Below are 14,853 nucleotides of genomic sequence, written 5' to 3' on the forward strand. Positions count from 1 at the left end.
ACGATGAAAGAAAGCCAAAAGCAGAATGTGAAGTATTGATCAAGTTATGAAAGAGAAAGAAAATCTTATATGTTCAATGTAAGAATCATTTCCTTTTTTTTTCCTGCAATTCTCTTGACATATGACTTTTGTCCTATAAATTTGCTTTGAAGTAAAAGTCAAGGTGTTAAACTGAAACAGGCAATTTTGGGTTTTTAATTTTGCACATTTGCTGCATGTAATTTCTATTGTTCAACATTAAACTCCATGAATTACTTATAAATGAGGCTGATCAATATCATTGAATGTCCCACAAATAATATTGTCATTCAGCTGGGAAAAGGTCTGTTGATTTTTCAGCATCATTATATGCTTTTTAATGTAAATAACAAAAATCACCTCTAAGAATCAAGGGCTTTTAAGATTTGATTGCCTCCGTCATTCCCTTAGTGATTGTTGGATACATGGATAATATAGATGTTCCTTATTGTTTACTTAAAAAGCAATTATTTATTAAATAGCAGTGATCTAGTGGATAAAAGTAATGTCAGTCTTTGAACTGGAAATTCTAGGTTCTTATGCTCTGACACTTAGCCACCTATTTGACCCTCAACAATTAATATCACCTCTGTAAGTACTCAAGTAGCTTCCAAGAACTTTTTGAATATATCATAGATGTGCTGTGATCTGAGGTATCTGAGGACTTCCTAAACAAGAAGTTTCATCTGCTGCTGAAATCCCCACCCTTTGTTGAACCAAAATAATTATCCATGAAGAATAGTCCCATCTGGAATATAATGATATCACATCTTTTTTCTGACCTAATTCATTAAAAAATCAGGTTGTTATCCTTGCAAATATCCTTGCAAATCCTTGTTATCCTTGTTATATTTGCTGAATGAATTAAATAAATTAGTTTCATTTTGGTATGAATTTTAGCATATATTGGTAATAAGCACTAGATTCACCATGGGAACTCAATGACCATGCTATGGCACCAAAGTAGCAGTAAGACAAAATAAGAAGAAAAGGAAATTTTCCAAATGCCTGCTCCTTCTATCTTTTGAGCATTAGAGATTATCCTTAGGATAGTGGGCCAAGACAGCATTAATGGGGAAACATGTTCACTATAAGAATCCTCCAAACTCAGGAGCCTAATGGACTTTGGAATTTTCATAAATATTTAGCATTAGTTGGTATTTATTCCATGACTGATACTTTTTTCTCCATATCAATAATAATGTCACTATAGTCCTGGAGCTTGTATACTTAAAAGTATATTAAATTAATTTCTACCTCTATTAATGCTCACATGGATAGTGAACAACAGACAGAATCAGGAAGAACTGAGTTCAAATCCAGTCTTAGATATTAGCTATGTGACCCTGGGCACATCACTTAATCTCTGACTCAATTTTCTTGTATGTAAAATGACTTACCACTGCTGTTTTGAGAATCAAGTGTATAGTGCTTTGCAAATCTTAAATAAAAAGTAGGTATTATTGTTATTGTTGCTATTGTTATTATTACTTCTACTGTGACTTTTACTATTCCCACTATCGCTATAAGTACTATGACTATAATTATTAATACAAATATGACTATGAACTACCATTCATATATTTTCCAGAATTTTATGTAGGGGAAATAACAAAACAAAATGAAGAAATGTCCCAAAGCATACTTGTGCCTGTCCTTTTATGTCAGTCTTTGGTACTAGGTATATGTACACATACATACAAACCTTTCTTTCTTTCTTTCTTTCTTTCTTTCTTTCTTTCTTTCTTTCTTTCTTTCTTTCTTTCTTTCTTTCTTTCTTTCTTTCTTTTCTTTCTTCCTTCCTTCCTTCCTTCCTTCCTTCCTTCCTTCCTTCCTTCCTTCCTTCCTTCCTTCCTTCCTTCCTTCCTTCCTTCCCTCCTTCCTTCCTTCTTTCCTTTTTTCTGTCAAACATTATGCTATATGATCCTCATAACAAAGTCTATAAGAAAATTACAGTTGAAGAAATTGAAGTAAATATATTTAAGTGACTTACCCAGGGTTGCACTGCTAGTACTTAAGGACAGATGTGAACTTTGATCTTCCTGACTCAAGGCCCAACACTATATCCTTGGCAGCCCTAGCAGACGCTTGTATAACAACTCTGGGTCTCAGTTTCCTTATTTATAGGGATATGAGAACTACACTAAATGATCTCTTGAGTTCCCTCTAGATCCATATCTATAATAATATGATGTAATATTTTTTGGCAACGCATTTGGGGTTGTTACACAAGGTCACAAAGATTGTAAGTGTAAAATGAGGCTGGATTTGAATTCAGGTCCTCCTGACAGGAGGGCCAGTGCAGTAACCACTGCACCACTTAGCTGCCCCCACTGCAATGCACTTTCTCTTCTTTATATTCTCTCAAGTGCAGCTAGATGGTTCAATGGATAGAACACTGATCCTGAAGTCAGGAGGACCTAAATTCAAATCTCACCTCAGAGACTTACTAGCTATGTGACCCTGGGCAAGTCATTTAACCCCAATTGCTTTAAACATCCGGAGTCATCTCCAGTCATCCTGATATATATGTTCCCACTGGACTTGGCTCGGGAGGAAAGAATAAGGTTGGTGGTCTTGCACAACTCTGCCTCACTTAAATCCAATTCAGTGCATGTCATGGTCCTTTTAGAGAACAAAGGACACAAAACAACAAAAAGATTCTCTCAAACAAGTGGTTCACATCTCTGGTATGCAAGCACTTTGAACATTGAAGAATAACAAAAAGCTACATTTCTGATCCTATAATCCATAGAACACTGGTCCTTTTATTCTTTTCAACCTTTGAATATGTAGTTGCCTGTTAAATAATTTTAATTCTATCAGTAGCTTTTTGTTGTCCTCTCTTTAACTTCTCCATCTCATTCTTTATTATCCATTCATTCCACAGATATTTTGAGTACCTGCTGTGTATCTAAGGATCTAATTTGGCCAAATGAGAGCTATAAAAGGAGATGCCCCATAAAAAGCCATCAGCTACTTTTTCACATTGAGAAAAAGTACACTTTCCTTTCTTGTCTCTTGGCTATATCAAGGTTTATTTGAGTAAGGATTTTTATTTCCATTTCATTTGACTTCTTTTCCCTTAGGCACTCCCCCTCTACCCACTCCCCCAAGCAATTCTTTGGTAGCTAAATTGCTATCTCGTGACCATTTTACTGCCCTGATCCTTAGGCTTAGTTCTGATTATATTCATAGAAGATTTGTTGTGCATCAGTCAATGCCTTTTGATTTATATCTTGCTAAAATAACCAAAAATAAAAAGAGAAAAAGAGATAAAACAGTGAATGTCACTAAACGACATCATGGTCTTGACTCTTGTTTTCATAAATAGGACCTGACAAATCGTATAATAGTAAATGAATTATTACTCAGGCATCTATTTATGATTTGGGTATGAATTTTGACAAGTCATGTGAACAAATGCCTCCCAGGTTCTTCACTGGAGGAATAGAAATAATTCTTTGATATTTCTAAAAGCAATTTTAAAAATCAGAAGTATATAACTATATAGATAATTTTTTGTTAGAAAGTTGTTAAATAGTGAATCTGAAATTTAAAGGAGACTTCAACTGAGGTATCTTAGAAGAGAAATTTCAGTTTATTTTTAAATAAATAGTTAAAGTTAAATATGGAAGGTAGGTGAGAGAAATGTTATCACTACTAATTTACCTAGTAGAAAAGCTACTAGAGTTCCATCACTCTTTTGTCTGTTTCATGTAACATTTAACATGCAAAAGATGAGTTGGTGGTAGTTGTGGCTTTGATTTCAGTAACATAGCTAAGGAGTACCAAATGGATGCCATTACCCCATTTAACACAGAGAAGTCCTTCACTCTTTCCTTTGGTAAAGACCTAATTATGCTTTTCCCTTTTCAGGTCTGTATCATCTCCATAGCCTCATTCCTGCATGTCTCACTCAACTATAATAGTCCTGTGAATCAATTCTCCCCTTGAGTCAAATAATCATGGATTTGTGTTAAGTGAAAACATGATCTCCAACATAAAGGTACTGGTTGTTTTTGGAAGGAAAGGTTGTCTTGAGAGAGAAGGCATTCTTATTTTTTGTAAACTGATGTGTGTGTGGGGTGGGGAGAGAGATGGGGTTGAGGCAGATAAACTGATTGGATAATATTTAACTTATCAAAAGAAAAATGATCCATATATTTCAAGATTCAAGAAAGAATATACTCATGCTCTGTGAATCCATAATGACTAGATTAAAACAAAGTCATACGTACAATAGACCCTTAATAAATGTTTATTTATTTGCAATAAGCAATGAAAAGTGCTTTTGAGTTCCAGTTAATAATTTTAGTTGCAGAGTTAATAACTGTATGACCAAGGATGAATCACTTGAATCACTGAAGGCCTCCTTGACCTTCAGTTTTCTCTTCCATAAGAGGAAAGAATTAGACCAATTATTGATTTACAATCTGTGGGTCATGGTTCATTTTGAGGAGCTGATGTTGTATCACCAAATTATTGAAAGGGATTAAGGAATCATATGTATATCCAGGGTTGTGGTTTGTGTATTTATTTATCTCTGCCTTGCCTAAGTTACCATTTACTAAATGTACACATGTGTCACTGTGATAAATGACATATAGCTCTTTTTAACAATGACAATGTTTTCATTTATTGTGTACTTTCTAAATTAATGAATACTAATAGTACAACCAGCAGCATGTTTAAAAAGCAGTCTGCATAGAATCACAGAAGATCAGAATTGAAAGAGAACTCAGGGACCTTTTAGTTGCCTATACCTGAACAAGAATCTTCTCTAATACATATTTAACAAGTAGTCCTAGTTTTGCTTGTAGTTCTCTACTGAAAATTCACTATTTTCTAAGTTTTCCAAATTTTGGCAATGAGTGGATTGGATGTTCTCTTTTGCTATTTTGCAGCTTAATATTATATTGTCCCTGTAGCCTATATGAACTCATAACCTACAGGGTCTATATAATTCCATTCATAAAGCAACAATCACTTAAACAGAAATTCTATACTTGTCTTCCTGATAGAAGAGAAAGGTAAAAGAAAGTCTATAATCCAAATTATTAGAGGTATATTCCTGGCAGAATGAAAAACAAACAATAATCCAGCAAGAAAGGAGGTGGGGGTTGGTTTATGTAGCAAAGAATCAAAGTCAGTATTTCAAAAAGCTAGTAAGCAGAAGAATGTAACACAAAAAGGGGACGGGGAGTGGATAAGAAATGTATATTGGAACTGTATAACATGTACTCACAGTGGACATGGAGTGAAAGAAAGCCTTCTGAAAAAAACAGTTTATACTCAGCATTACAGATACACTGATATAAATAGGTAGATGGCATTTTTTTCCATCCTTAGAAGGAAGAGACATATTGACTATCTATCTCCTTGTGGAAGGGCACAGAGTAAGAAAAGGGAGGAAAGGACATTTGTTGGTCTTACGTGTCATAGCAAGTGTTCTGTATTTCTATATACCTAAAAAAGTTAATGAATTAGCTTAATGACTCCTCAGACCAGAAAATAATAACCAGGCCTTCTGATGCAGAGAGGAAAATGATATATTCCTTTTCTTTCCTGTTTAGAATTTTATTTTCCCAATTACATTTAAAAACAATTTTGACATCAATGTTTTAAACCTTTGTGTTCCGACATCTCTTCCTCCCTTCTCACACTCACCCCAAGAACTCATGCACTTCAATATAAGGTATACATAAGTGGTCATAGAAACATCCCCACATTAGCTAGGTTGTGAGAGAAAACAGATAAAAACAAACTTCAGATTAAGGAATTGTCAAAAAAATGTGTTTCAATCTGTTTTCAGATACCATCAGTTCTTTCTCTATAGATGGACTTGCAATTTTCATAAGTCTTTCAGAGTTATATTGGATCATTGCCTTGCTGAAAATAATCATTGTGCTTCCCAGCAGATCATCTTGACATTATTGCTGTTATTTTGTATACAGTACATTTCTTTCTGCCTCAGTTCATGTGGGTCTTTCCAGGTTTTTTTGATAGATCCTGTTCATCATAACTTTTATATAGCATGTTAAACTTAACAAAGGATTTTCTTTACAATATCCCAGCAAAGTAGGTATCATATGTTTTACCATTATAGTCAATCATAACTATTTCCCTCCATCCTATTCCCTTCTTATGATATTTAGTCTATTTTCTATCTTCTTTTACACCACTCCTCCTCAAAAGTGTTTTGCTTCTGACTGTACCCCACCTCACTCTGCCCTCCTACTTTCCTGTAGATTACTCCTTCCAATTGCCTGTGTGTTTTATTCCCTCCTTGAGCCCACTCTAATGAGATTAAGGTCTTTGACCTCTGTGTTATAAATTTTTCTTCCTCCCTCCCTCCTCAACCATCCCTATGAAATCAAGCAATTCAATATGTCACACATGTGAAGTTATGCAGAATACGAAATTGATATATTCTAAATAAACATGATGATGACTTCTAAAAATGTTGATGCACAGAATAAAAATATATAAAACTTAAGAATTGAGAAGCATCACAGAAAGGGTTGTGAACAATTAGCTATCATAGATATATGTGTATGTATGTATGTATGTATGCATGCATGCACGTACAGGCATGTTGTGTGCATACATGTACACATATATCACACACTGTACATATCTACACAGAGACAATACATATCTGTGTGCATGTGTATATACATATATGTGTGTATAATATGTATATGTATAACTAGACATATGTATATGCATAAATGTATACACATATACACTTTATGTTTTTTTAAGTACTTTGAAGCCCTTATCTCTCTCTTTTTTTTTTTTTTTAGTGAGGCAATTGGGGTTAAGTGACTTGCCCAGGGTCACACAGCTAGTAAGTGTTAAGTGTCTGAGGCCGGATTTGAACTCAGGTACTCCTGACTCCAGGGCCGGTGCTCTATCCACTGCGCCATCTAGCTGCCCCCTTATCTCTTGATATAATGCAAAGACCACTGGGTTTGAAGTAAAAAAATTCTAGGTGAGGAAGATCCAAGATGGCAGAGTACAAGGTGGGACACAGCTGACCTTTTGCAGCATTTCTTTCCTAATGATTTAAAAATAATCCTACAATTCAAATTTTTGGGTGCCTGAGATAACAAAAAGTCAGTGGGAGAGATCTATCCAGCCTACTACAAAAAAAAAGAGCTGTGTAGGATAGATTTGTAACATCAGGGTGGGCATAGGGCCAGAGCTCAGGAGGAACACTAAAGGTATGCTTTGGAGGCAGGCACAACAGCAGCATCCGGAGCATCTCTGGGAACTCTCAGACAAGAGATAAGATAAGTAAGGTGGCCTCATGACTGGTCAGAAAGAGATTACAGGGAATCCTTTGAAGGTACTATGTACAACTAATGCTGATTGACAACCCTATTGCCTATCAGATGTTCAGGGTTTGCAATTAAAGGGCAGAAAGGTGTTTATGTGATCTGTCACTAGGGAACAGGTTCCAGGACCAAAAGGGGTGCTAGCACTTATGGCTGCAGGATATCATGCTACTTGATCACATATGCAGGGCTAAAGGGAGTGTTAGCACTTCAGTGGTAAAGTAACAGGGCACCTGGTTACCATTCTAGATCCAAGACGAATACTAGTATTTGAAGTTACAGGGGAACAGAGGTAAAGACCAGATCACTGACTAGGAAAGCAGTGACCACAGATCTCCCAGGATCATACTAACATGGAAGCAAAAAAAACTTACAGGCCTGCAGCACTCTCTCTGAAAACAACAGGATGAAAAAGCTGAAAGCTTGGCACAGTGCCTCTTGACCTTTAGTGGAACAGAACACAATTGTAATAAAGTTCAAAGTAAAAAAAAAAATAGACTGAGGAAATGAGAAAGAATTTTAAAAGGGCTTGATCATTAAAAGCTAATATGATGATAGGGAAGGCAGAGACATAAACCTAGAAGACAACAGTGAGAAAACAATTATAGGCAAAGCCTCAAAGAAAAATGCTATATTGACCCAAAGCAGAAAACTAACTCCTGGATGAGTTAATGAAAGAAATGAATGGCAGAGGGGAAAATGTTAAAAGAAATGACAATAATGAAACAAAATCATTTTTTAAAATTCTGAAGAGCTTTAAAAAACAAAACAAAACAAATAAAAATAAACAAAAAATCAAGAAAAAAACCCCAAAGAATTGGCCCTAATGGTAAAAGAGGCACAAAACAGAATTGTCTAACTGGAAAAAGAGGTACAAAGCTCACTGAAGAAAACAATTCCTTAGAAATAAGAATCACATAAGTGGAAGTTTTATGACTCCATGAAGCATCAAGAAACTATAAAAACAAAGTCAAAAGAATTATATATATATATAAAACTATGAAATATCTCTTTGGAAAAACAACTGATGGAAAATAAATTGATGACAAATAATTTCATAATTATTGAACCACCCGAAAACCAAGAATAAGAAAAAGTGCAAAGAAATTATATTAATGAAATTTAAAGAAAGAATGCCTTGGGGAGCTAGGTGGTGCAGTGGATAGAGCACTGGCCCTGGAGTCAGGAGAACCTGAGTTCAAAGCCAGCCTCAGACACTTAACACTTACTAGTTGAGTGACCTTGGCAAGTCACTTAACCCCAATTGCCTCACCAAAAAAACATAAAGAAAGAAAAAGAAAAGAAAGCCCCAATCGCTGAGATCTAAAGGATAAAATAGAAAATTAAATATCTGCCACTCACCTCCTGAAAGAAAACCCAAAAGGAAATTTCCCAGGAATGTTATAGCCAATTCCTCACTTTCCAGTTCAAGGAGATAATATTGCAAGCATGCAGGAAAAAAGATAATTAAAATATTATAGAGACTTAATAAGGATCACACAAAATTTAGCAGCTTCCATATTAAAAAAATGGATGGCTTTGAATTAAATTTTCTGGAGGGTAACAAAGCTAGTAGGAAAACTGAGTATACTAGTTCAGCGGGAAATGGAGTACTTCCAAGCATTCTGATGAAAAGGCCAGAGATGAATATAAAATTTGATATTCAAACACAAGACTCCACAGAAGCATAAACAGTAACCATCAAAGAGTAATCATAAGGAGCTCAATAAAGTTAAACTTTTTATATTTCCAGATGGGGGAAATAAGTCTAAAACTTTATCATTAATAGGCAGATAGAAAGTCTGCTTAGACAGAAGGCATGGGTATAAGTCAATTATATTTGTATACTCTCCAGAAAAAGAATATAGGGGTGAGAGAAAGCAGAATGAATTGGAAAAGATAGACAGGAATAAGGAAAATTTGCTCACATATATTTAGTGGAGGAGAACAATGAAAGGTAGCAGGCAAGCTTTAATATCACTCTCATCAAAATTGTTTCAAAGAGAGAATATTATGCACAGATTGTATTTTTGAAATGAAACTTACACAAAAGAAAGATAAGAGAAAATAAAAGAAAGGGTGCAATAATAAAAGAGAGAACAGATTACAAGAGGCAGTGGTCAGAAGCATGACAGACTTTTGAAGAGGAATAGGATAAAATGAAAGAGAGAGAGACAGAGAGAGAGGAAAATGGGATGTAGTGATATATACAGTGAACCTGTGAAAGTGAATGGGATGAGCTAAACCACAGAATGGGTGTGATGGCAGAATGGATTGGAAACCAGAATCCAGCAATAAATTATGTGCAAGAGACAACCTTGGACAGAAAGACATAAACACATTTGAAATGAAGAACTGGTTCTGCTCACTTCCATTTGAATTTAAACATATAAATATCCCCATTTTTTTCCTGAAAGCATTCTGCTCATCATTTTTTATAATACAATACTATTCCATCAAAATCATACACCAACCATACAATTTTTTTCAGCTATGTTTCAACTGTTGGGCATTCTCTTATTTTCCTATTCTTAGTACAACAACAAAAAAAGGATTACTATAAATATTGTTTTACACATAAGTCTTTTTTCTTTTATTTTGATCTCTTTGTGGTACAGACCTAGTAGTTGTTTTGCTGAGTCAAAAGTTTTGCAGCTTTATAAAGTCTGGGCATTGTTAGAAATTGTTCTTCAGAATGCTTGGATTAGTTCACAACTCCACTGAGTGTATTAGTGCTCCTGATTTTTCCAGACCCCCTCCAACATTTGTCATTTTCCTTTTCTAACATATTTTCCAATTTGATAGGTGAGGGATGGTAGCTCAAGTTGTTACAATTTGTATTTATCTAATTAATAGTGATTTAGAACATTTTTTTTCATATGATTATCAGATAGCTTTGATTCTTCATTAGAAAAAGGTGTTGATGATTTATCAATTGAGGGATTACTCAAATTCCTTTTGAATTTGGCACAGTTCTTTATTATAAAAGGAGGTCTTTATTAGATAAACTTGCGGTATTTTTAATTTAATTAATTGGTATTTTGGGTTGCAGTTTTCCACTTTTCTTCTAATTTTGCCTTCATTGCTTTTTTGGGGGTGTTGTGTGTGTATGTGCTGTGTGTATAAAGTAATGTAATCAAAATAATCATTTTACATGTCCTCATGTCCTCTAACTTGTTTGGTCATAAATTCTTCCGTTAACCACAGATTTTTTTGTTTGTTTTAGTTTTTATTTTTTTAACCATAGATTTGAAGGCAAAATTTTCACACACCACTAATTAGTATGAGATATCACCTTTTATGTCTCAATCATGTAACTATTTTGACTTTTTGTTTAATCTTTACCATTTAATGTAGAAGTCTCAAAATCTTCTTTGAGCCTGACTCTTGCTACATAATATCTGAATTGTTTCTTTTTGGCTTCATGTAATATTTCTAATTGACTTGGGAGCTCTGAAATTTGCCTAAGACGTTCCTAGGACTTATTCTTCCATTTCTATTTTGCACTCTGTTTCTAGGATGTCATGTCAGATTTCTTTTATATATATACAGAGAGAGAGCGAGAGAAGAGAGAGAGAGAGAGAGAGAGAGAGAAAGAGTTTTTTTTTTTCAAAATATGATGCCCCAGTCTTTCTCTTGTAACAGGATTAATGCAGAAATAGGATTAATGTTATTATGTGTATATATATATATGTGTGTGTGTATATATATATCTATATGTACATGTATAGAGATATATAGATATAACCTATATCAGATTACCTGCTGTCTAGGGGAGGGGGGAGGGAGGGGAGGGAGGGAGAAAAATCTGAAATTGTAAAGCAATGTATAAACAAAAGATGAGAACTATCTTTACATGTAACAGAAAAAATTAAAATATCTCATAAAAAAAAAATATGATGCCCAGGGGGGCAGCTAGGTGGCTCAGTGGATAAAGCACCAGGCCTGTATCAGGAGGACCTGAATTCAAATCTGGCCTCAGACACTTGACACTTATTAGCTGTGTGACCAGGGCAAGTCACCTAGCAGTCATTTCCCTGCAAAAAAACCCAAAACAAACAAAAAACCCAAAAATCAAAAAATAAAATAAACAAAATATGATGCCCGCTCTTTTTTTTCATCTTAGCTTTTAGACAGTTACATAATTTTTTATATTACCTTTACTTGATCTACATTATGTCAGTTGTTTTTCCAATAAGTAATTCACATTTTCTTTGTTTGTATTGTTTCTTAATGTCTTAGGGAGTCAATACCATCCAGTTATTCAATTATAATTTATAAGGAATACTTTCTTCAATGAGCTTTTGTGCCTTTTTCTACTTGGAAAGAGTACTTTTCTCACTGTTTTTTTTGTTTTTGTTTTTGTTTTTTTTTGCTTCATTTACCTTTTGGTCAATTCTGTTTATTATGGTGATATTTTCTTCAATAATTTTTGCCTCTTTTACCAAGCCGTTAACTCTATTTTCATAATTTGCTAGCATCATTATCACCATTTCCCCCAATTTTTACTCTATTTCTCTTATTGATTTTTAAAATCCTTTTTAATAATTTCCTGGAATTCATGTTGGGTTTATGTACAATTCACTTTTTTTTTTCCATTGAGGCCTTGAATATAGTTCTTTTGATATCATTGTCTTCTGAGTCTGTGTCTTGATTTTCTCTGTCACCATAGTAACTTTTTATGGTCAATTTGTGTGTGTGTGTGTTTGTATGCTCAATTTTTATCAGCCTACTTCTTTTCTTTCCAACCTATTTCTTGACTTTTAATTTCGTGCTAAAGTTGGGCTCCGCTCAACTGTCCCAAGCTTCATGTTCTTTTTTTGTTGTTGTTTTTGTTTTTGTTTTTCCTGCTATTCTTTTAGGAGATATATCTAGTGGTCTATAAGTTTTCAGTGCTCCCAAGGAGGTATGAATTAAAAAAGAGGTGTGGCCACTACTCTCTTTGTCTATGCTCTATTTCTTACTCAGGAAGGGACCTTGTTGTGCTATACTCGCAATTGATAGCACTCCTCTTGGGCCCTTGAGCTGTTATCAAGTCACCTGTTGTGTCGCAGCCATGAGTATGAATGTTCATTTCTGCTTTGCAACTGAGGACTAGGGTCCCTAATTCTTTATGAGCAACACTAAGCACTGTTCTCAGCCATGGATCTGCAGCTACAAACACTAGTACTTCTCTTTTCCTAGGACTGGGACCTAGAACTGTATATGTGAAATGAAATAGGACCCTAAATCTAGAGACAACAAAATTGCTCTCTAATCTTTCTAACCAGTTGTCCAACCTCTTATGCATCTGTGGGATAAAGAGTTCTGAAGCTGTTGCTGCCGTTGTTGCTGCTGCTTTGGAGGCCTGTTACTGGCATTACAATGGTCTGGCCTTTGCTCTAGGCTCAACATCACCACAGAGTGATTGACCTTCCTGCAGACCTGCTAAGTTACCTTAGGCTGGAAAAATTGTTTCATGCTGATCTTTTGTTCATTAGGCTACTTCAGAATTTGATTTGAGGTGTTATTTTAAATTGTTTCGTGGAAATTTTTGGTGGAGTAGTCATATGAGATCCTGCTTCTACTCCACCATCTTGGTTCTGCGGCCTTTAATGTACTCTTAGACCTGCTTTTGTGAATCTTTGGTTTATGATCCTGAAATTTAAGTCATGTAGTGTTTAATTGTATTGAAATTTAGATCACCTTGATTCTGATGCAGAAGAAAGACATAAATGGTGCACAGCAGAATATGCTTTGGGTTACTAAGTAGCAATTAATGCTGTCTAGTAGTTTGCTTTCCATTTTGAATAATGACCTGTGTAAAGATAACTATCATCAAATAGTGCATGTGATAGTCACCTTGTACTTTTTTCAAAGTGAGTTAAATGGATATACATAGTGCTGTGAAATAATTTCTAATTATGAACAGCCCCAGAGAATGAAAGGAAAAGGAGAAAAGGAAAATCAAGAATTCCTACACATTAAAATGTAATGTTTTTGTGGGTGGAAGACCTAAAATTCACTAGATTTAGAGTTAGAGAGACCTTGAGTTTATATCTTTGTTGCCTTACAAATAAGGTGACGCTATGCAAGTCACTTTCCCACTATGTTCCTGATTAGTCCCTAACACTTCTAATTCTTTGTCTTTGACAATACTCTGTATTCTATTATAGCAAGTTTCTGTCTCTGCCTGTACAATAGAATATTTTCACCTATCAAATCCTACTGGGTTGTTTTTAAAAATAGTTTAGCTATTTTTAATTGTGTTCATTAATCCATTTATTTATAAGCATTTATCATGTGTTTATATGTTTCTACACACTGCACTCAGTTCTACCAATTAAAAGGTCTAACAACAATAAAGAATAGTTACCCCATAATCATCAAATACTAAATACAATTGAATCATATATTCTCTCAAAGGCTCTGGATTCAAAAAGAGTAGAGTTCAAATCTGACCTCAGACAATTATGAGCTATGTGACCCTGGGTAAATCGCTTAATCTCTGCCTAAAACTGGAGAAAAAAATGACATACTACTCCCATATGCTTGCCAAAAAAACCCTGATGAACAGTTGGTCCCAAGAAAGGAGAGTTGGGCAAAACTGAACAACAGCACAATTAATAGAGTAGGCATATAAATTGATATGTATGATGTTCACATCATCACATTTTAATAATTCACTGTCTGGATTTTATTTTTCATGCTTTTTGTACTTCAGCTACTTAGAAAGCCTTGTATATAGATCACTCTATATTTTCACAAATACATTTCCCTTGGCATAGGAAAAAATACACCACATATACACATATATGCCTGCATATAATGTATATACACATATATACACTCACATATACACATACACATGTATACGGAGACAGAATAAAAGAAGCAGAAAGACAGAAATTTCAATATAATATTGTTCTCTTGTTCTCTACAGTGGAATTTCTATCTTTTTTGGAAATATCTCAAAGACTATGATTTTATGGTATCAATGTGGTAATACTAATATACTTGATTATTTTTAAAAATTAATCAAATCTTTTACAATTTTCTTCCATTAATAGTCCTCTTTCTATTTTTATTCTTGAATACTTTGGGGACTACTTTACCTATTTAGATAACTTGCCAAGATTTCTTTAAGCATCTTGCCAATTTTTTCCACTGCTCTTTGATTTATGTAATACTATTACTCATCATTGTTCATAATCCATTTTCAAAAGCTTTTTGTTATTGCTTTGTATTACATCATTGAGAATATGTCTCCCTCCCTTTCCCATCTTGGAAATGTAGTGGGTACTCACAGTTTTGATCCCAGTACTGATCATCACAGAAGCCTTAACCTTTTCTGTATTTCTGATTTAAGGATATTACATCCCACTTTAATCAGCTGATGACTCTCCTCTCCTAGGAACTCACCATATTTGGAAAAGATCTAAGTGTGGACACCCTATGAGCTTTAGCCCTACTATAACTTAGAATTTCAGATTATTAGCCTCAGCCTTCCCCA

The 14,853-nt window shown here is 34.5% G+C and overlaps 1 pseudogene; it reads right to left on the reverse strand.

The window, feature by feature from the left end:
* Positions 1–11,845, reverse strand: part of LOC122732105 — a 33,244-nt pseudogene extending 21,399 nt beyond the window's left edge.
* Positions 11,846–14,853: the final 3,008 nt, after the last annotated feature.

The sequence above is a fragment of the Dromiciops gliroides genome, chromosome 6, assembly GCF_019393635.1.
Source record: "Dromiciops gliroides isolate mDroGli1 chromosome 6, mDroGli1.pri, whole genome shotgun sequence".
NCBI classification, from domain to species: domain Eukaryota; kingdom Metazoa; phylum Chordata; class Mammalia; order Microbiotheria; family Microbiotheriidae; genus Dromiciops; species Dromiciops gliroides.